This window comes from Corvus brachyrhynchos, unplaced genomic scaffold (genome assembly GCF_000691975.1).
Source record: "Corvus brachyrhynchos isolate BGI_N302 unplaced genomic scaffold, ASM69197v1 scaffold542, whole genome shotgun sequence".
Lineage (NCBI taxonomy): Eukaryota > Metazoa > Chordata > Aves > Passeriformes > Corvidae > Corvus > Corvus brachyrhynchos.
In genome coordinates, this window is record NW_008236766.1 from 732,359 (window position 1) to 754,080 (window position 21,722).

Consider the following 21,722-nt stretch of genomic DNA (forward strand, 5'->3'; position numbering starts at 1 on the left):
TTCTGTGCTTGGGTATTCTGTTCCACAGGAAAACAAACTAAAACTCCCCCACTGAGAACTGCAATGTGTCATTCAAACACATCCCTCATGCTTCAGGGATGACATGTTCATGGATGCCTCCCAGAGCACCCTGCTACACTGAGCTGAAGCTCCTGGGCCCTCTGGAAGGGAATGTACAGAGAGGATGGCACAAAAACTGCAAGACACCGCAGTTCTCTTAAACACGCTCCTTCCATGGGCACTGCCTCCCATCGTTTTAGCTGGAGGCCTCGGGACTAGCCTTGTCACCTTGCTTTGTCATTCCTCTTCCCAGGCTTTGAGGAACCCTGGAATGCTGGAAGGGACAAAACCACCTGTACTATCCCCCTGGCAAAACCAAGGCATGAGTGTTTAACACAGCTTGCTACATTTACTCCTTATCTTAGGGGGTGAGAAGGCCCAGGTGTTTCCCCACAGCATTTCTGGGAAAACTCTTCAATTTTATGGATCGATCTGGGACCTATCTTTTGTGGTTTCTGCGGAGAACTGCTGACAAAAATATCAAGAAACCTCTCTAGCCATCGTTACTGGGAGATGCATCGAGATTAGAGGATAGGAAACCAGTTTGAGCAGAGTGGTTGTGACTCACTCATTTCTTTGATGCTGTGAAATGATGCCAAAGAGGTCACTGAGGGATTTTGATGCCTATGGACAAAAAACTGGCACAGAAGAGAGCAGCTCTTTGGCCCCATAAAATTACTTCCATTCTTTAGGCAGGTGAAGCCCACTTGCAAAATTTTCCATAAAGAACTAAGAAAAAAAAAAAAGAAATTCTCTTCAGCCTGTGTTTGAATGTGTGGACCAAAACTGCTTCGATAGGGAGTAAAGGGAAGAAAAACAGTGGTCAAGAGCTGACACTACTGACTGCTAGTAGACAACAGCTTCTCTTGACATTAAATGGTGCTGCTCCACCAAGGTCAGGGGAAGCAGCGATGTTTTATCTTAGCTAAAGAATATCTGGACACAACTGTTTCTCACTTTTATATTGTAATTAATACTTTCACATACTTAAACATTTTCCTGTGAAGGAGTTAATGAAGCCATGCTTAGATCTTTGGACACATTTACAGCCCATTATTTACAATATAGGAAAAAATAAGGTCCTTTAAGAAATGAAGCAACAGGAGCCATCAACCAAAACAAAGAGATCACTAGATATGCAAGTTGAACCAAATGATTACCTTCCAAACTGGCACTGCAAGGCTGACACGGGCTGGACAAAGGATTTCAGACACACTTAGGCTGGGGAGAAAAAACAAACCCAGAAATAACAGACAGAAGCAGACAAGAATGTTGGCTCAGGGATGCTTTGGATCTGATAACAAATACAGTAACCACTGTAGAATCTTCCCTGTGCTCAGGAAAGGCAATGGAACCATGTTTGTCCTTTGCAAATAAACAGGATTACACCACAGGTGGAACCAAATTTGGTATTAATTCCCTCCTTTCTCCATTGATCCCTGTTGCTTTCCCCAGTCTGGAAAACCCACTTGCAATTTGGCTCAAAAGGGCAGCACAGCACAAAAGAATCAGAAGCCATTTGAAGACAGCTACACACACATTCTCCTCTCTCCCCATCAAAGCACGGCTCTGTTCTCCCAACCCCTTTGGCCCTCTGTTTTGGTCTGTAAAATGGAAATAACACCACAGAAGAGAGTGAGAGTCACAGATCACGAGCCCACTCAGTGAACTCTGGCAAAAGGATCTCCCCTTCTGCCCTTCAGCATTTTTATGTCTGCAGTACCTCCCTTGTGCTAAGTGCTACCTACATGGGGAATATCTGGTTTATTTCTATGAACAGAAGCTACTTCCACTCGAAATATTTGCGGAAAACCACCAGTTTCAGATATGTGGCTGACAAACCTCAATTAAAACAGAGGAGGTTTTAATGCAAATATAAAGCTCTTTACAAATATCAGACCTTATGATATAACATCAGCTGTGAATGTAAAACAACATAGGGATGTGTTTTCCTGCAACAACAAAAATTTAAAGATAAAATACCTTTTCCTTCAGATTCCTCACACTGATTTCTGAGAGTCTAATGAAACACAAAGTATGTTTGCAAAGTAGAAGGTTTGCATATGCTTCATTAATTAGTTTGGCAAGGCCTCCACTACCAAAGGTACATGTATTTTTACATAGGCTGCAGCAATTTGCCTTGGAGTTTTCAATATTCACGTTTCTGCACTATTTGGGCTCTGTATCATTTCATTATATCTATATATATATGTATAGATTTTTTTTTTTTTTTTTAACAGATCTTGGAATTTTTTATTCTGCTAGGATTTCTAGAAATATTCTTCCAAAAAAACTTCGATTGAACTTGACTGGAATAGGAGAGGTGGTGCACACTTTTCCTTTTCTTGGAGCTCCATCTCAGTCCAACAGCAATGCTGTCCATGTAATCTTGGCATCACATTTCACACTAAGCTCATGATGAGCTGAATTTTCAGTAGAACTGACTGCAAATTTTCAGATGAAACAACTTCTCGGTTGGAATACAACAGCTTGTTCAAACAGAATGTTTTGGGCTTTGACAACCTCCCAGCTCAACACAGGGATGTCTTATAAAACTGATTGTGGGGCTCCTAAATAAATATTCTTTGGCAAGGGGGTGATGGACTTCCTAAGTTTACTGTGACACCTGAGGAGCTGCTTTCTCCCAGTTTGAACAGAAGCAGGAATAAGGAACAGTTGTTTTTCTGAAGCTGGTGTTTTTGGATTTCCTTTCCATCTCCAATTCCCTTGTTTACATCTCTCCCCACACCCAAACATCCCAGCAAAGGTCTTCTGGAAACCCAGAAACGCTAAATGCCATCTTCTCTGGCCTGATTACTGAGAGTAGTAAGGGGGCTGCAAGGAGGAGAGGGGAAGCACTGAGAGAAGTGATGCAGCAGCAGACTCTAGAGCCTTCACACAGGTTTACCTGGCTGCTGAAGCACTGGACTGGCTTGAGAGCTTTGTCCATCTAGGTCCAGCCCAGCTTTCACTTTGGGTTTTATTGAAGAAAAAAGCTATCCAATGCCAGTCACTTGTGGCAGTACTTAGCATTACCTAACAGTTCACAAGAGTACTCTAGAATACCCAAAAGTAACAGATGGGAAAACCCACATAAATAATTATTCGGCATTAAACTCCCAAAACAAAGGGCACATCCTCGTGCAGAACCTGTCCTGTCTCTCCACAAGTAATGATATGACATGATGAAAAATCTTCCTACACCTTAGAAAAATAAGGAGGAACGGGGAATATGTTGGAAGTGAAATGCAAAATGTAAGAGGATTGGGAAACCACCTTCCTTATTTTTACACAGTTATTTTCACCTTCACACAAACATAAGTATGCATTCATGTAGCTCTGTGTGGCACTTCAGCCCCTAGTAATCATCAAATAGTCATTAAGTGTTTCTGAAGTTAGGAGCAACTTGTTCAAGGTTTATGTGCTCCCTCTAAGAACTCCACATCCATTCAGTCAAGGCAGAGGCTGGACCACATGCTACAACTATGGTCTACCTCATAAAATGCACTGCACCTCCTGAAAACCAAGTACCCCTCGGCCTCGATCCTGCCCGCTGTGCACTGTGTGCAGCCATTAAATAAAGCCCCCAGCATTTTACCAGGCTTGGACAGCCACACTGGACAACGTAACAGGATCAATGCGGGAGATGAGGATAAAGACCAAACAGCTCCAGAGATGTCCTGGCGAAGACGAGTAAACAACAGGCCTCTGTAGAGAAGGGGGATAGAAAACTCAAATCACACTGAAATTTATCAAAGCTTAAAGCTCCTTACAATAATGGCTAAGGGTGAACGATTAATTTCAAACCAGGCCAAATTGAGGAAAAGAACCTTGATGCACACACCAATTTTGTTTCTCAAAGTCAAGAATTGCCTAATCAATAGCAGTGCTAAAAGGAGATGGGCACTCTCAGGGGTACCATTACAAAGAATTGCACTGGATTTTAGCCACCTGGCTCCCAATTGCTTTAATAGCTGTCACATGGCTAAAACCCAGGCTGAAGCTTTAAAAGTTTACCCCTCAGTCTTCCTGAGCATCCACTGCTGTCAGGTGGCAAATGCGGAGCAGCAGGAGGGACTGCGGGATTTACTCCTGCATTGACCAGTACTGGAACACGCCCAAGAATTTGCACTGCTGCTGCAAGTGTCACTTACTGGGTGAAGAAGGAAAAGCAAGAGAGGGTAAAAGGGGTGAGTGAGAGAAAGGAACTGTACTCAACCCTTCCCCTGTTGATGTGTTGATAGCAGTCTGCACCAGGTACTCACATGGCTGGCCTAATCCAATTAGCCCCCCTCTTCCATTAGCTAAAAATAAACTGGCACTTTTTAGGTAATGATCTGACTGCTCCCCCCATTCCAAATTGTGCTCCAAATCTTAATGGAAAACCTTCAAGGAGTTTAAGGTTTTAAATCATATAAAGAAGCAGATGCAAGGAGAAAAATCCAATCAGAGCAGAAAGGGTTGGATTAGACAGGAACTGTCTTTCTTTCCATTGTCACCAGTGCTGAACTTCACAGGAGCAGTAGCTGGAAAGACAGGAGGAGGCAGACAAAAGAGAAGAGGAAGGAGGGGTTTCTCTCATGCATAATTTTACAGAAGGAAAGGCGGCATCATGTCAACAAGATCTGGGCTTGATTTGGTTCCTGGACCTGCTAGGGGTCACCTATGGGATGGTGAGTACCCCAATTCCCTTCTCCGGCCACTTCCACAGCTCCAGAGCCTTTCAGGGATGAGGAGAGAAATGGGAGCTGGCCTTGGCAGCAGCCCCCTCACAAGAGGTCAGCTTATGGTGAGGCTCTCATAGAACAAATAAATAACCAGCAGTATCAACCACCTTTTGAAAGGAAGTGGGGTAATACTCAGTGAATCACAGCTTGAGGTGGATGGGACCTTAAGTTCACTAGACCAGGTTGCTCAGAGCTCCATCCAACCCTGAACACCTCCAGGGATAGGACATCCACAACTTCTGTGGGCAAATTGTTCCAGTGCCTCACTGCCCTGATAGTAAAGAATTTCTCCCTGATATCTAACCTAGACCTCCTCTCTTCCAGTTTGAAGCCATTCTCCCTTGTCTTCTCTCCCTGCCACTGGGAAAAATCCCTTTTCACCCTTCTTGTCAGCTCCCATTTAAGTACTGGAAGGCTGTTATAAGATCTCCCGAAACATTGTCATGAAGAACAACTCAAAATGTTTCTACATGGAATTTGTTGGGCAAAGGAAATAGAGAAAATAAGTAAACCAAGGAACATAAAAAGCCCAAAGTAACTGAAAAAAAGCCCCCATCCATAATGGAGCAAAATCCGAGCCTGTAACTGAGGATGAGTGAAAAAAATAAAAATAAAAACCAGGATTTGTGTACTATCAACATTCCTGCCAGCCATTTTGGAGACTGAACATCTAAAGTTTAGAGGGCTAATCATCAGATATTGGTTAGGACAGAAGAAAGGGAATGGCAAAATATTTCCCGAAGTACTAGATAACTGTTATGGGCTTCCACAAACTAGGAATTATTTTTTATATATGTATATGAGTCTGAACATATTTCATTGTATGGTCCCTTTTTGTTGAACCCTACATACGTTATATGTACTTTAGAATAATTATTTTGAAAAAAAACCCAAACTGAACATAATGTCCTGAGCCAAAGCAAACACTAGAAGAAATTGAGAGCACTGAGATTTCTATTGAAATAAAGAACAGAAATCTGATAAGATGTTGTTACTTGCGGGTCTGATCCAGAGCCCATTCATTTGATAAGCTTTGAATCCAACTACGAGAATAGGGTCACAAGCCCAAGAGCATTGGTGAGTGCTACTGTTACACTGGCTTTTGCAGCATCTCTCTTCATAGACATTAGAGCCAAACCACATCAGTTCCCCTTAGCTGAGCTGGATTGGCACTTTGGAAATCCTAGTGCACAGGAAATGTTTAAATCCTCACATTTGAGCAGCATAGACCTCAGCTACTGGCTAAATATGGCTCAAGAAAAATAAAGGTAGTAGAACAGGCAGGAAAAGAAGAAACAATGAGTAGTAAAATGAGAAGGGAAATGAAACAGAAAAAAGGTACAGAAAAAAGGAAGGGGGAACAGGAAAGATTATGGGAAACTGGGGAGGGTTGGAATTAAGTTAATCAAAACCAAGAAGGATTTAGGGAAATGGAGACAATGAGAAACACAGGAGGGCACTTGAACTCACAAAGTAAAAACAAGCAGAGGTATATTGGAGGCAACAGAAGGAAATAGTGAGGCAATGAGAGAGAGAAAGAAAAGGAAGGGGAAAAGGTGTGAAAAGCTGAAAGTGGCAAGATGTAAGAGAGAAAACAGGAGAGAGGAAAAGGAAGGTAAAGAGAAGGAACTGTACAGGCAAAGGACCAGAAAGAGGAGAACAATCCTAGGGAGCCTGCTGTGGTGGGTCGCAGAGGAGTTCACAAGCCCATGCACTCCAACTATTTCTTTTTGATTCTGTGTCATTGTCAGGCTTCAGACTGCAGCTGCAAATTGTTTGTCTGGCAGTTCTGGTAGGTTTGATTCAATAACTCCTGTAAGAGGGCAGGCAGGATATCAATGCTGCTTTATTGCCTTTTTCTCTGCCTACAATAGCAATCCTCCAGTTATACAGTATTATAAAGTGCCATCACTGGGGGTTGTATCTCAGCATAGTCACATCTCATCTTCCTGGACTATAATAAGCCAGCAAAGGTAGAAGTCTGAAACTACGTGAGCTTCGTGACAGGATTAACATTGAGGCCTAAAGATTGGCATCAGGGACGGGCACTGAGCAAACAACAGAACCTCGCCTCCCAAGGACCACAGTGGGAGCTGGGAACATCCTGCTGGATCAGATCCTCCAAAATACACTTGGTAATCTGGGTCAAGCCCAACTCCAGCCACTAGTGGACAAAGCATTAACACTCCAGAAAGCTGTAACCACTGCTGGGGAACGGAGAAAACAACGCACGCGGTCCTGGCAGTTGGGTAACTTCTCATGCCTCTCTCCTCATCCTTGGGATATGAGCTCTTTAAAAACAATCATGCAGCGACATTTAACGTAAGATTGGACCGACTGACATGGACCTACCATTTTTCCTCCTGGAAGTTCATTCTTTCAGGCTGTGGGGGGTGTACCTCACCAGCTTGACACAGAGAAATTTCTCCAGCCTTGAGTGTTCATGACATGTCAATAAAAAGAGGCTTTCAGTTACACAATGTCATCACCTAGTCCCTTTTACAAACACTAAATTCAGGTTAAAAATGTCACAGCAAAACAGGAAAACCATCATACAGAAAACTGCCTGGGATTTGTATGTCTTTAAAAAAAAAAAAAAACAAACAAAAAAAAAAAAAAAAAAAAAAACCACAACAGAGAAATTCCTGACACATTGTTCTCATTATTCGGGTTAAAGCCACACAAATCAGAACACAACTTCTCATTCAGCCCTCGTCATTACAAATATTGGGGGTGCCTGAAAAGAAAGAGACCAATTTAATCTGCTTAAACTTTGCCTCACATATACACACACATAGAAATCCCTGTTTCATTGAAAAAATTGTAGATGGATGTCTTTAGGATTGTGTCTAGAAATCATTGTGATTTTACCATGCAGTTTATTCCATATATTTCCATCCTTTTGAGTCACACTGTTCAGCCTCCTACTTATTCTTAATAGATTAATTTGCGATTGCTCCCTCGACATTTCAGCCTTTCATGATGGAGAGCAATTCCTCTCATTTCACTCATCAAGGCTCCATATAATAATGAAAGTTCCCATAGGTCACCTCTATCGTGCCTCATTTCCTTAACCCCTTTAGCCTTCCACCCTGATAACTGTTCTTAAACCTCAAGCTGTCTGGTTAAGGCAAAAGTAAAATTTCTCCTGCAAGCCAACTGCAAGTGAATCTGTATTGCACCAGTTTTATAGAAAATGTGACTGTAACCATGTGATTCCAATTCTCCAACACCTTTACATTGTCATAATATCCTATTTGTTTTTTTCCAAGCAGTTATACACACAAAACTGCTGAGATTCTTCTCTAATAACCTCAGGTCTCTTTTTCCTTTGGTACACTGAATAATAAGAATTCTGCTGTGGTTCACTAGCTCTAGACCTACTGTTATAGCCACTAAAAGATCCAAATCATCCTCATCTCAGCGGGAATTGCTTCTTACTTGTTTGCTTAATCTTTGCATTAGGCAGAATAATCAATGTCTGCTATTTTTCCGTGTTATAATATTTCAGAATAAAATTGATCAGCAAGATTCTGAGCTGCCATACATTGGCATGGCCCGAGCATCACTTCACTGGCCCAGCTTCAAACACTAAATAAACAAACCTGAAAGGCACGCCACCAGTTTGAATTTTCCAACTACTCCTAATGACCAATAGCTCTTTTCCAAGTTGTAGCTCTGCTCCCCCAGTTTGAATTTTCCAGCTACTCCTAATGCCCAATAGCTCTTTTCCAAGTTGTAGCTCTGCTCCATGGCTTACATGGATGTAGGGGTGTGGATACAATATTGCTGTCAGCAAGGAATTTTCCTGCTGCTTTCTAAGCCGTGAGATACTTTTCTCTCTCACAAAGATATTTGCAGAGTTCTGTAAACTATGAACACCTGTGACCTTGTAGAACTATGTTTATGGTACAGTAAGAAAATATTTTGACAATGGATGTTTTAGGATTTTAGCCAATCAGCCCAAGGGGTGGCTGATCCTTTGTCCAATTAGACTATGAAGAAAAAAAGTCTATCACAGAGTTTGTAAAATAATTAAATAAATCAATCTTGCTGCACAATTCCTGCCTGCTGGATCTTCTCTCCTCCTCCTCCCTATGGCTGCGGGACATGGTAATATTTTATGGCGTTAATATAGGGGCAAAGTCGTGACACAGCCTGCAGGCAGGCAGGCCCTGGGTGCAAGTGCAGGGTAGCTGGAAGTGCCCAAAAGTAGCCCTGTTCTCCCAAGAAAACCACATTAAACCAACAAATCATGGCATTTGTTTGAAGAATGATTTTACATTGCATCGTATGCCAAGTTGTCTCTTCTTTTGTGCAATCTCTTCGTTCCATGGGAGACGAAATGTTTCTGACCAGCAACGTGGTGCTAGATAAAACAGCAGCCTTGAGGGCTGTGCATCTTTAGGGGGAGGACACAACAGTTAACTCAAAGCAATTCAGTGCTGATTGGGTTGGGGATAATTTTCTGGCAACTAAGGATGGAATTGAGACCAAAAAATCATTTCAAATAACTGCAGAGGAGTCACAGGATAGCAACACCTTCCAGTCTCTAGAGACCTAGAATTGATTTGAACTGGTCTACCACTTAAATGGAGAAAAGCTATTATCCCATCACTAATCTCTTGAGCCATTCAGTCCCACTTGAAGCAATTTTTTCTTCAATAAGCTATTTTACATATTTCACTTAGTGCCAAATCTATGGGAGAAGCTTATCACATGATTTGTTCAAAAAGATAAATACCTCTTCCCTTTGCATTTCTGTTTATTCTTGGGTTTGTTGCTAACATGACAGAACTATTAAACATGTTCCTTCTCTTCTCTCCTTATGGAGCCCTGCTTTTCTTTCTACGATTCCCAAAATAAGACAACTTCTTGTTAGGTTTTGGAAGAAGATCCAGCCTAGAAGCACGTGTTCTATTTTTTTCTCCACGTAAATGTAAATGTATTGCCCTCAACCATCATAGTAGTCATCAGTACAATGCTGATACCTACTCCATAGCTCAAGAAGGGTAAAATCCAGGATTTGCAGTGCAAAACCAGAGAATTGATAAAGATGCAATTTGAAAAAGCAATCTTAATTTTTTTGCGTGTGTTCATGGGCACCAAAAGGTGGCCACAGAGCCCACAAGTATGCAAAGATGCTGTAATTATTAAGAAAGTCTTAAAAATTAGTTCTTTGGTGTCTGAAACCAGGGAGGCCAGAGCTGCAGTTTGGTAGTTGGGCCACACTGGCCCAGCAGGAGAATTCTTTGTGGTGAGAAATCAAACACACGTTCATGTTCAAATCTCTCAGTTTCTCCCACTGTTTTCCCGCTATTTTGTGCACTCAGAGGAGCCTGTTTTTTCTACTTCATGCTTCCTCTTCGTTAAGCATTTCCTCTGTAGTTTCTCCCAGCACTGAATTTACTCAGCCCTCCTCCAGCACTCCCAGAATTAGAATCCGTGCCTTTGAAAAACCTGGGCTTCCTTCATTTTCAGGCAGTTCATTTCAGCTGCTGCTCACCCCACAGGTTACAGTGCTGGAGCAGCACTACTTTGATACTGTTCCTCTGGCAGCAATTAGAATCAAATCAGCACCAGGCTGCTTATAAAAGGGGATGCAGCTGTAATGGCACTATCAATTCTTCCAAACATTGTCGCTATTTGTCAAGTGATTAAAGTAGAGTAACTTACTCCAGGTTTACTAGTCTATTTTCCATTGGAACTTAAAAGGTTTTACTGCCTCAAGTATGGCACTTGGACTGCTAATAATTTCAATTTTATTACATTATCATATTTTTTAGATTTATTTCTAGGTTTTGCATAAGATTCAAATTGTTACCCAGTTTATAAAATAATGTGAATTTATCTTGGTCAAAAATCACATTAAGATAATTATCTTGCCCTTTTGGCAGATAATTTTGTTTGTAATATATTGAAAATGCTTATTTTTTGTCTTCCTAGCCCCTTATTCTTTCAGAAGAGGTTATTTTTTCCTGACACAGGCAACTCTATCTCCCTCTCACTGTCAAGGGCTGTCAGGTCTCCTCCCATTTTCCCATCTCCATTAGGGGGAAACCAAACAAAAGGTGCCTGCTCCTGCCTTCTACCTCCCCAAAGCAGCAGGATGCAGATAACACTGTAACCTGCCAAATTAAGGACAATTTAGCCAGATACTAAATACTTGCTAAAACTCCCAAATTACCAGAAAGGTGTTACTTATCCAATACCAGAATAAAGTTACAGCAACTAAGGCCGGATTTAGCAAATCACACCTGACTCTCTGGCCAGGGTCTCTGACCCTGGAATGTCAGAAAAGCCACCTATGATCTCCATTGGCAGCATTTTGATTAATTGAAATTGGATTTTTCAATTTAGGGGACACTTTAATACTTAAAAAGCACAAATTCACAATTAGATGAAACCTCTACATTTTTGGGGGTTTTGGTTTGGGGTTTTTGTTTGCTTTGGGGGTTGTTTTTTCTGAAAAATACTCAAAATAGCACTTATTTGGGAGTAAAAAAAAAAATCATAATCAGTAAATTCAAAGTGTCAAATTTTCTTTAGAATGCATGGGGATTCCTTTGTGCCTATGTAGCATTACTACAAAATAAAAATTTATACTGACATGCTTTAAGTTGACATAATAATTAGTAAAATAAAATAGCTCCTCCTACTTTAAAAATTATTAAGGACATGTCCTGCTTAGTACTGGTGGAAACAACCCTTTTACACAATAAAGTAAGTGGCATTCTGATGTAGAAAAAGGATAGCAATATCCTGAGCTTTGAATAACTTAAATGAGGATTTTCCATACTTCTAACATGCTTAATTCCAATATTCTAATTCTAAATTTCAGTGATTCTAGTTCTATCAAGCACTCATGACAGAAGTACCAATAAACAGATACTGGATAATATCCAAAAGGTTTTGAGGTATGATGTTGAAATATGAACCTTTTTTTAAGCAACATATACTAGGGTAGCCTAGGAGCTTTACAAAAGCAATTCTTTCCTTGTGTTTTTCCCCACTTCTTTTTTAAGGGCCCAGGAAGTTACAAGGTGTATCTCATCTTTTTTCTGCTTTAATGTAGGCAGAGAAAAAAAAGCAGTCCAAAACTTGAGAACAGCTAATTCCTGAAAGAGAGATGAAATAAATTTTGCTTAAAACATTTGGTCCACACTCCAGTTTGGTATTAAAGTGAAGATCAGTTTGCATATTTGTGTTATTTCTGAAGACAAGACTATGGAATGTATACAGCCAGAAATTCATGCATTTCTGGGGAGAAAACATCTACCTTTCTCCCTCACTGTTGCTCAGGACTCAAGCAACATTAAATCCCTGTTGTGCTGCTCTCCATGGCCAGGGAGCCAACAACATGGGGACAACACACACATGGCAGCATCCAGGTACGAGAGAAGCAGCTCAGGCTTCCCTGCAGTGAGAACGGGTTCAGTTCTGTGGATTTCAGTGGAGTCACCAGGAAATTGCACCAACAATTTGCATAAATCACAATCCAGATGGGTTGGCAAAAAAAGTTTGAGTGTTTTGCGTACTCCGTATCTCTGAACATTTTTTCTCTCGTAATGACGTGGTGAAGAAGCTGATGATCATAAATATGGAGTGTATCACCCTGTCCTCTTACTCCCTCCTTATTGCTTTTGCAACGTAATACATGCATCTCAAATAAATTAAACATGTGACATATAAATTCAGTTCATGCTTTTTGGGGGTTATCAAAATCCTGAGAAACCAAAACGCTGAAAATCTCTTGTCAAAACGTTCTGGGATGAAGTAGTTAAGCTGTCATCAACAGCTTAAGCTCTGTTTATTTGAATATGTAAAGCAACTTTTTGAAAAAAACAAAAGTACAGAGTCTGTTGATCAGAGTTCTTTCTCCACATGTCTTAATTCTGCTTCCCTGATCTCCTGGGAAAAAGAGAAACTTTGCATGAAGTGCAAGGCCATAGGCACCCTCAGTGAAGGAAGCACTTTGCTCCACTGACACAAGTGATGTGACAAAGTATGGCAATGGTATTACCATGGCACTACAGGATTATTACTCTGCAGTGCCCATTATTTGAAATGGAGTTACTCAGTGCTTACCACAAAACAGCAAGCAGCATTTTGCAGTAACACAATAAATAACCCATGTCATCTCTGTATCTACACTTTTTGCAGGAGCAGATACAGAACCAATCTAAAAACAAATCTAAAAGTGCTATAATAATGCTGGAATGACATGCCTCTTAAGCTGTTTACAGCTGACAGACCAAGTGAAATGGTTTGACAAGGGAGAACATAGTATGTGTTGACAGCCCTGCTTAGTTCATATTTGAAAGGCAAAATTAAAGTCATACTTTTACAAGGTGCAGGATTCTGCTCACCTGAAGGACATTCTCTTAAGCAAGGCATGGTATTAAGTCTCTGCCGTCCTCCTCCTCCTGTCTCCCACTTTTATGTGTAGGCCACCAAGTGGCACACCTCAAAAACCAGTCCTGACTGCCTATCTCAGTAATTGCTTGTGAAAACGTATCATTTAGAAAAGTATGGAGAGAGCAACAGTGAGAACAGCCATAAATGTTCACCCTCTGTAATTTAGGGGAGCACAGCAACATATGGCCAGCATTTGGCTTTTCTTACAGCAGGCAGCACTGTCAGGAAAGAGCAAACAAAGGCTGAGTACAAATCCCCTCTGTCCACAGAGACATCTTTCACTTGATTACAGGATATGAGAGAAAAACAGAAAGACACAGTGAATCCTAAAAAAGAAAAAGCAAATAAGAGCTAAGATAGGTCAGAGTAAAGGGCTGGAGACTAGCACTAGGAAAATCAGAGCTGTTTGGCAGGACTTACACAGCTCTAAGGCAGAGGGGAGACTCAAGGGACAATTGGCCTCTCACTTCCTACCTGGTCCTTTCTAAACCCATTGGCTGACAGCAACCAGAGGCTGTCAGCAACTCTTGTGGTGGTCAGTGAGAATAATTTGGTGGACTCAGGCCAGCTACTATTGAAGAGGTTACATCACTGCAAAAGTTCTTGCTACTACCTGGCCCCTCACTGTTAGACACCATGGGAAGCCACAAGCATTTTCCTTCCCTCCCACTCAGAGACAGAGGCTCTGTTAGCATAGGGCAGGTGGCCCTGAGGAGGGAAGAGCCAACATCTGCTAGTCCTTTTCTGTGGAAAAGTTCAGAGTTCAGCTGCTGCAATGCTAGTCACTCCAGCTCTTTTAATGAGCCCTGTCATTGGTGAAAATGAGCCCAAAGTGGCCAAATGAAATCATCTCGCTGAGGGGAACTACCAGGAAAGCGTTAGGAATGTCGTGCACTTGGAGGCATACAATGCCATTGCCTTTATGTTGGGCTGACTCTACCAGCTGAGCCAAATGGAACCAAGGAGGCTGGCTGCTGGCAGCCCCTTCCCTACAGGTGAGTGGAGAGCTGTATCCAACTGCAGCCTCAGTCCAGACTCCATATGAAGTGGTTCCAAACAGTTCCAGTCTCTATGTCTGGAGCCCACTGGCAGATCACAAACAGGGACTGCACAAAACTTCTGGCTGAAGCTGCAGTTCAGGAATCGGAATGGTGTGGAGTGGAAGTGTTTTTTCAAACTAATGGAAGTTTTGCCTACATATTTCTTCCCCCACATGAAGGTCATCAAACGCTCGTGTGCCAAATGTTAGAATTGATGCCATCCTAATGAACGCTGAAAACATTTTCCTGTCAAAGCAAATAGAACAAGTTGACATCACTGATCTCAGCATCGACCAAAGAGTAAAAACAAACAAACCATCAGTTAAAAAACCAGAGGGGGTTTTGTGCTCCAAGTTCAAGGATGCGAGTCCAGCAGTGCAATGACAAAGGGGAGCATGGTGCAGATGACAAAAGGGTTACACTCACTGCAAAGGAATTTGGTCCTGAGGAAGAACAATTGCCTCGGCATCAAGGTCAGGAATATCTGGGCTCGCCCTGCTCCTAGTATGTGGCACATGAGATCCCTTGTGTCTGAGCTGCACTGGGTTATTACCTATAACATGTGCCACAGGCTAGGAGCTGAGTGGAGAGTGAAACCTAGAACTAAGCCCTGTCAGAAGCTGCAAAATAATTACTCTTAAAAGCAAGCCAACAGCTCTCAACTTGTCTACCAAGAAACTTTTTCTCTCCTACTTAAGCTGCCTGAACTTGCAGCCTTCTCTTCCTCCATCTCCCAGGGGATCTCCCAAACCATCTTATCCAAGTATAAACCATGGAATGGCAACCCTGCTACAACTGGATGCAAGCACAAAGGAAGTGTATCTTACAGCTACGCTGCTAAATTGGGGTTTGGGAAATCCAGAGACATTTCTTTCTTCTAACACATGATTCCTCTATGTCCCTTGGCAAATTTGAGAAATCATTCCACATGGGAAATAACCATACCTTCTCCTTTGCCTCTCCTGCTTGTTCAGAAATCTGGGACAGAGCTCATCTTGCTGTGCACTGTTTCTAGCAAAGAAATTTCAGACCCCAATCTCTCTAGGTAGCTTGGTGTGGTCAGTATACAACTGATTAAAGCTAATTTTACCATTCGCACAGCACAGAGGAAAAGACACAGACTTTCTGTAGAGTGCACAGTGGGTGTGCAAGCCTGGTGAAAGCAGGTAGGTGCCAAGAACTGATGAAGTCCCAAAATGAATGTTTCCTTCAGCTCCTCTGGCCATTTTGTGAAGGGGATTTTTCACAGAAATTGCTATAAGATAGAGGTCCTGTTGAAAAGTATAGCATTAAATTTGGGAATAATGACAGAGGAACCAGACCAGAATTGAAAGAATGATACATACTTTGTTGTCCTTACATCAAATACATTTCCATTTTATGTACTGTTTTAATTTCCAGTTTTCCCATGCTCACCCTGTGCTGTCACCCATGTTTTTTGAACCGAAAGGTATTATCTCAGCTCCCATTTCTCCAAAAGTCAGTTCTAATCTCAGTCACTCTTCAGCCCTGCAGTTTTCCTTCTCCTTGAAAAGGCTGACCACTTAAATTTCTATCAGCTCAGACAACATTTGCCCACACCCCTTTGTGCTCCTATCTCATTTCTTCCCCTTCCAGTTTTTGTGATGCCATCATACATCTATGCCAGCCCACAGAGCATGCAGCAGCAGACATATAGATCCTGACTGCGTTCAGGAAAGGGGAAAGGTTGAAGTGAATAACATCCCGTGTATGACTGATTTCCTTGCTCTCTATACTACAGTGAGCTGTGCTTTCATATACCCTGATGGATGTGAGTTATGGGTCACTCTCTCACTTGTGAAAATAAATGTACAACACTTGCCAATGGTTATACTGTATATTACAAAATTCTATCATTTGAGATTTATGCACTTAGCAGACCAATCACACAAACAATACAGGTACACCACAACAGCTCTACTTCCAGGTTTTTCTTCCCGTTGAGACAGACAGACACACAATCACCCTTAGCCATAAAGTGGTGCTGCATTATCCAGAGGGGGACATTTTATGGACAAAGAGTTTATCATATCCAGAATTTGCCTTGGGTGCAGCAGACTTAGCATGTGTTAAGTAATGCTTAAGTGATTTGCTGAAGTGGCCTAATAGCACAAAACACTCCTGGCTCTATTTGCTTATAAATACATTTCAAGGCACTGATTGAAGTCTGTAGTGCCCTAAATGGTCTGGGACCCAGTTATTTAAGAGATATCATCTCTCCTTTTAAATTTTATGTGGTAATTGAGAACTACCAGTTGGTTTCTTTTCCTGGGTGGCCAGTGGGATGTCTTAAACGGGAGATACATGAGCCTGGAAAGTGCCCTCATCAGCCTTTGGACACAACAGTGCTCCAGAGGACTATTTCAAGAAAAAATATAGAGCTGGTCTCTTCAGTGTGACAAACATCAATTAATCTCTTGAATGATCTTTTACATCATGCGTGTTGGAAACAGAGGGCCTGGCTGAGACTGGCCATGTGTTCAGAAAAGCTGTTCCAGAAACCTTGTTCCCTTTCTCCTGTAACCACAGAACCAGTGTAAGGGTGCAAAATTCTCACTCTTGCAGGCACCACCTGTGCCATGAGGTCTGAGCTGTCCTTGCATCCAGGTAATGTCACCAGAGAGACTGGAAACCCTTGCTGATCTTACCTCCTGCAAGGCTCCCTTAAAATCCTCAGAGTGCCACTGGCACCCCTTAGCTAATGAGAGTGTGTCCTGAGCATCTGTGTTTTATTTAAAACCACATGTTCCATTTCAGGTTCACTGGCACGAGCTGCTGAAGCACTGGATGCCCTTATCTGCTTTCTTCAGGGAAACAGATACATGAAATACAGAAGATATAAGGTTTTTCAGATTAAATGCTACAAACACAGATTAAATTATATGCTCTTCATTCCTTTAAGGAACTCTTTTTCATGGCATTCTGTTCCAAGTTTCCAAAGTGATTTCCATTCCCATTCACGTCTAGAAGCATTTAAAACACAGCAAAGAGGGAATGTCCGCTCTAAGTGGACAGAACTGGCCACTTAGAGTTCAGGCCTGCCCCCCAGGCACTGCTGAACTTCAGCTGAACCAGCCCAGGGCAGGGCTGTACAGGTTCCTCCAGGGGGGTACCAGAGGGTCCCCAGCAGTGAGGAAACATGATCGTGGCACAACCTCTTCTCAAAACCAAAATACTGACACCTAAGATAATCCAGAATGAAAGCATTGCCTTCATCTCTGTTTCCCTGATGCCAGCAGAGACTGTCTGGTCACCTTCTTGAGAGGAAGCTTGATTACCTCTCTTTTCAGGAAGGCTGCCCTGACAAAAAGGAACCAAGAAAGACAAATAGCCACCCACAAGCTAACAGCCTCAGTGGGTTGTTTTGCTGTTTGCTTTAGTTCACTGGCTTAAAAGGGTCAGCAACCCTCATCTTGAGGACCCTATTAGTGAAGTAGCTTTGAGCAAAACATATAATTAACCTTTGGAGCTCACTGTAGCAGGATATCATTGAGGAAGCATACGAGAAAGATTTTAATTCTTTTTAAAAGGGCTCCATATAGGCAACTCTAAGGACACAAATATCAGTGTTTTTACTACAGAGAATTCACTGGTTACAGTCACTAAGCACTGTGCGTCTGGGACTTAAGAATAAACAAAGCCAGGGACTAATAATAAATTCTTCACTCACCTAAATGGTAGGTGAATAAAATGGGCAAAACCAGTGAGATGAATCCAGACTGCTCAGTCTTCAGAAAGCACTACTCACAGAGGCAGGAATAGAAACTACAGTTGGTGAATGGATACTTGACCTATTTCATCAAGTCAAATTTTGTCTCCAGCTCTCTCCTTCACATTCGCTCACTTTGTAGCTCCCATGTGACGGCCTTTCACAACCTTACAATGATTAACCAAATGTACATAAACCCGGGCTGACCACAAAGATCTAACAGGCAAATTGAAAGTAATAAACATATAGAGAAGATTTTAAAGAATCAGGAACCAACTGAAAACATTTTGTTTTACCACGCAGGAGACTCAAATGGCTTCTGCTAAGAAGGACCCAACTGACAAACCTGCCTGAGAATGACATCCTTCAAGTGACTTCTATCATATTTAGAAAAACTGTAAAATCCCTGGGTTAGAGGGACAGGGCAGCAGACAGGAGACATGAGATACTTGGAATGCACTGACATTTGGAGTACTTTGAGGCAATAAGACTCACAACTCTCCCTCAATGCAAGGAAGGTCTGAAATGCGCAGCGCATGCTGAACCATCAGCATTCTGGCAGTGAGAGTGTGCTGCAAGGATCTGTGCAGACAGGATGCTATAAATTCTCTCATTTTATTATCATTAGTATAAAAATAATCAAGAAAACACATCTTTAGCACTACTGGGTGAACTTATCAGAGAGTTAGCAATTGTATATCGTTAGAAATCTAGTGTCATGTAACTAACTACGTGGCATCCACAGAGCTCTATCCTCATCCTGGATCCCTTCACGTCCATCAATCCATTCCAGCTCTGAACAGGTAAGCCTTTAGATTTGATCCAGAGGATGCTCACAAGCTAAAAAGAAAATAAATTGTAGTTTTGACTTTAACTCTTCTCAATTCAAAGCCAAAATGTCGTTGTGTGTAGTGGTGTGGAAAAAACCCAAACCTTAACAAAAGCCCCTACAGCCCCGTGAAGCACAGAAAGAGAAACTATGCTGTGAGTTCTGACATTAACAAAAACATAAATTGATTGATTTTAGAGAATTTATTGAATAAAATTTAGTTAGAGTCCTTTTGTTTTGTTTTAACGATTGCACACCATTTAATTTTTATGAGCTTGATTATGCCTTTAAGGCACATTCCAGCAGAGGGCTGAGGTGAAAAAGCCTCTCCAGGGAGGATGCAGCAGAAGGAAAAGCCTCTGGGATGTGCAGAAGTTCAGCTAATCCTTTCTAGGCATGTGTTCAGCATTACCTACTTGCAGCTTTTGCACTTCCCAGTGGAAAAGCGAATCTGTGGGCCGATGGCTAAGAAGTTTCTGCCTCCTTCAGCCCACTGTGCCCAGGTATGAGAGGGGCTGATCTAAATACCCTGTCAGGCCTAACGTCTGCTGGCTTTTTTGTGAACAAGTTATTCAACTTAGGGACCCAGTCCCATCACCAAACCCAGAAACTTCTCAGGAAGGGCAGAGATTATGCACCTCCTGTATTCCAAGGGCAGTCAATGCTGGCAAGTTCATAAAAACTCTACATTTCTCACTCTAGAGAATGTATTAGGACTTAAAATACTGAAAATATGTAACTCAGACCTAAGAATGAACTGGTCCTCTCACCTGCCCAAGAGACAAGTCATAACTAACACTGAAGGTCTGAAGCTCTTCGACCCCAAGGCTACTGTACCTCAATCTCTTGATGAGAGGGTGCTGCTTCTTCCACTTCACTAGCCAACTAAGAGGACTGTTCACTTTCTCAGCACAACAAGCTTTTAGAAATTGGAAAGAAAACCCTAGAAATGGCATAAAACATGGTTCATAGTGTTTGGGATCCTTGAAACCACTTCAAAGCAAATTCCATCAGGTGTTAAAACAATTCCAGCTCCTCAAATGCAGCTTCCCTCTCCTTAGCGCTCTTGCATATTGAAATGTACATGCATGTTTCCAGCAATTAGGTACAAATCCTTGCTTTAATCCATGAATGCAAAAGCATTTCCTTCAGATGCACTTTGAGAAAGAATTTTGGCATCCTAAACTACAGTGGGCACCCCCTGGGCTTCCCAGGGTCTACCACCATAGTCCCTGCAGCAATCAACCAGCCCCAGGTCTGTGCAGCAACTACTACCCCAGCCCTTCCCAGGGGGAAAGGTGTTGGTCCTGCTTCCTGAGAGGTGCCACAAGCCACAGCCAGTTTCTGGAGTGGTTCAGGCGTCAGCACAGCTTCTCCAGAGCAGCACCCTTCAGCTGCTGAAGGCTGCCTGTCTCTCTAGGTAGGGCACAGCTCCTTGGGGTGAGCACGCGTGGCCTGTGGTGTGAGGGCAGCAGAGGGACAGACATACTGCTTGTGATCCAGGACTGCTCCAGCTGAGCTGCCCCACGTCCTCCCCTGCCTCTTGCCTGTGTATAGAGGAGTTGTGTGTGCTGGGCATTCAGTCCACATTTTCCTTCCTTTTGCCCCCATCTTCCCTCTATTTTGCGTCCCAATCAAACATCATATTACAAGGAGTGTTTGGAAAGGTAAAAAACATCAACCTGAGCAGATCAGTTGGGGAAATTCAAGCTGAATTTAGAAGCAAAAAAGACTCCCCCACCCCTAGACTGAGAATGAATGAGAAATGCCCATATTTACTGTTAATTCCTACAAATCCTTTACTGTCCTGCCGATAGGGATGGGCAGCACTCTGTATCCCACCACCCTGGTGAGAAGCTGTCCCGATGGTCCCCAGCAGGGCTGCGTGCAGCCTCACAGCGCTGCCACCCAGGAGGGCTCCTCCAAGGTGAGGGATAAAGGAACAGCAGGGCTGATACTGTGTCTAATGTGGCACAAGGTTCCCTCGGCACAACGTGCCCCAGCTAATGAACGCGCTGCCCCAAGTGCAAACAAGCCAGGAAAGGTTCTGTTTTCAAAGCAAACGTATTGCACTTCAATGGAGATTTTTTTTCCCCCTAAAAAGTTTTAATATACACACTAAATTAAGCTTGAGAAAAGGGGACATTTCATCTTTAATCTATTTACTTCTGAATATTTAACATACAATTCTGGCACCAATCACCAGATTTAACTGGAAAATTACTCACTAATCTGTTTGCTTATTTGGAATAATTGGGTAGGCTGCCAGGGAAGAGGATTTCCTACCCTGTTTAATATCTCAGTTAGTAGTCCAATTTCAGCTTGGCGGCATAATTACTCTGACAGAGCTGTAGCCACAGGGCCTGTGAGTGGGGCTGCTTTTTAAACCGTAAATTATGGAGGATTAGCATTTATGAATTTTAAATCAGGGCTGTGGTAGGAGACACTAAAGCTGCTTAGAGCTTGCAAACCGCTGCATTCAATCACCGGTCATTAACACATTCCTTCCCAGGACTTTCTGCAATCACATTTAATAAAAAGGTGTTTTCTAATTTGCTATAAAATATTGTGGCTCTGTGTCTCCAGTGTAACACCGGGGATAAGGAGATGCACTTTTCAGGAAAGAAAAGCTCCACAATTTACTTTGACCCTGGTTTACCTCCCACATAAGATGTTAAAGGGGCTATCTCCTCTGCTTGAGCCCTACCATTTCTTCTACCAGATGGCTAGCACATGGTTTGATCCCCACTAAAACAATTTAAAAAATTAAAAACTGCTGAAAATCAGAGCCACAATGTGGCTGATTGGCAGAGATCTGAACTCTGCCCTCCCCGTAGCTCAGGAGCTTTGGCTTGTGAGCTCTCCACTGTTGTGTTTGCCTGTCAGGCTCACGATGAATCATTATGGGGTAAATCCTT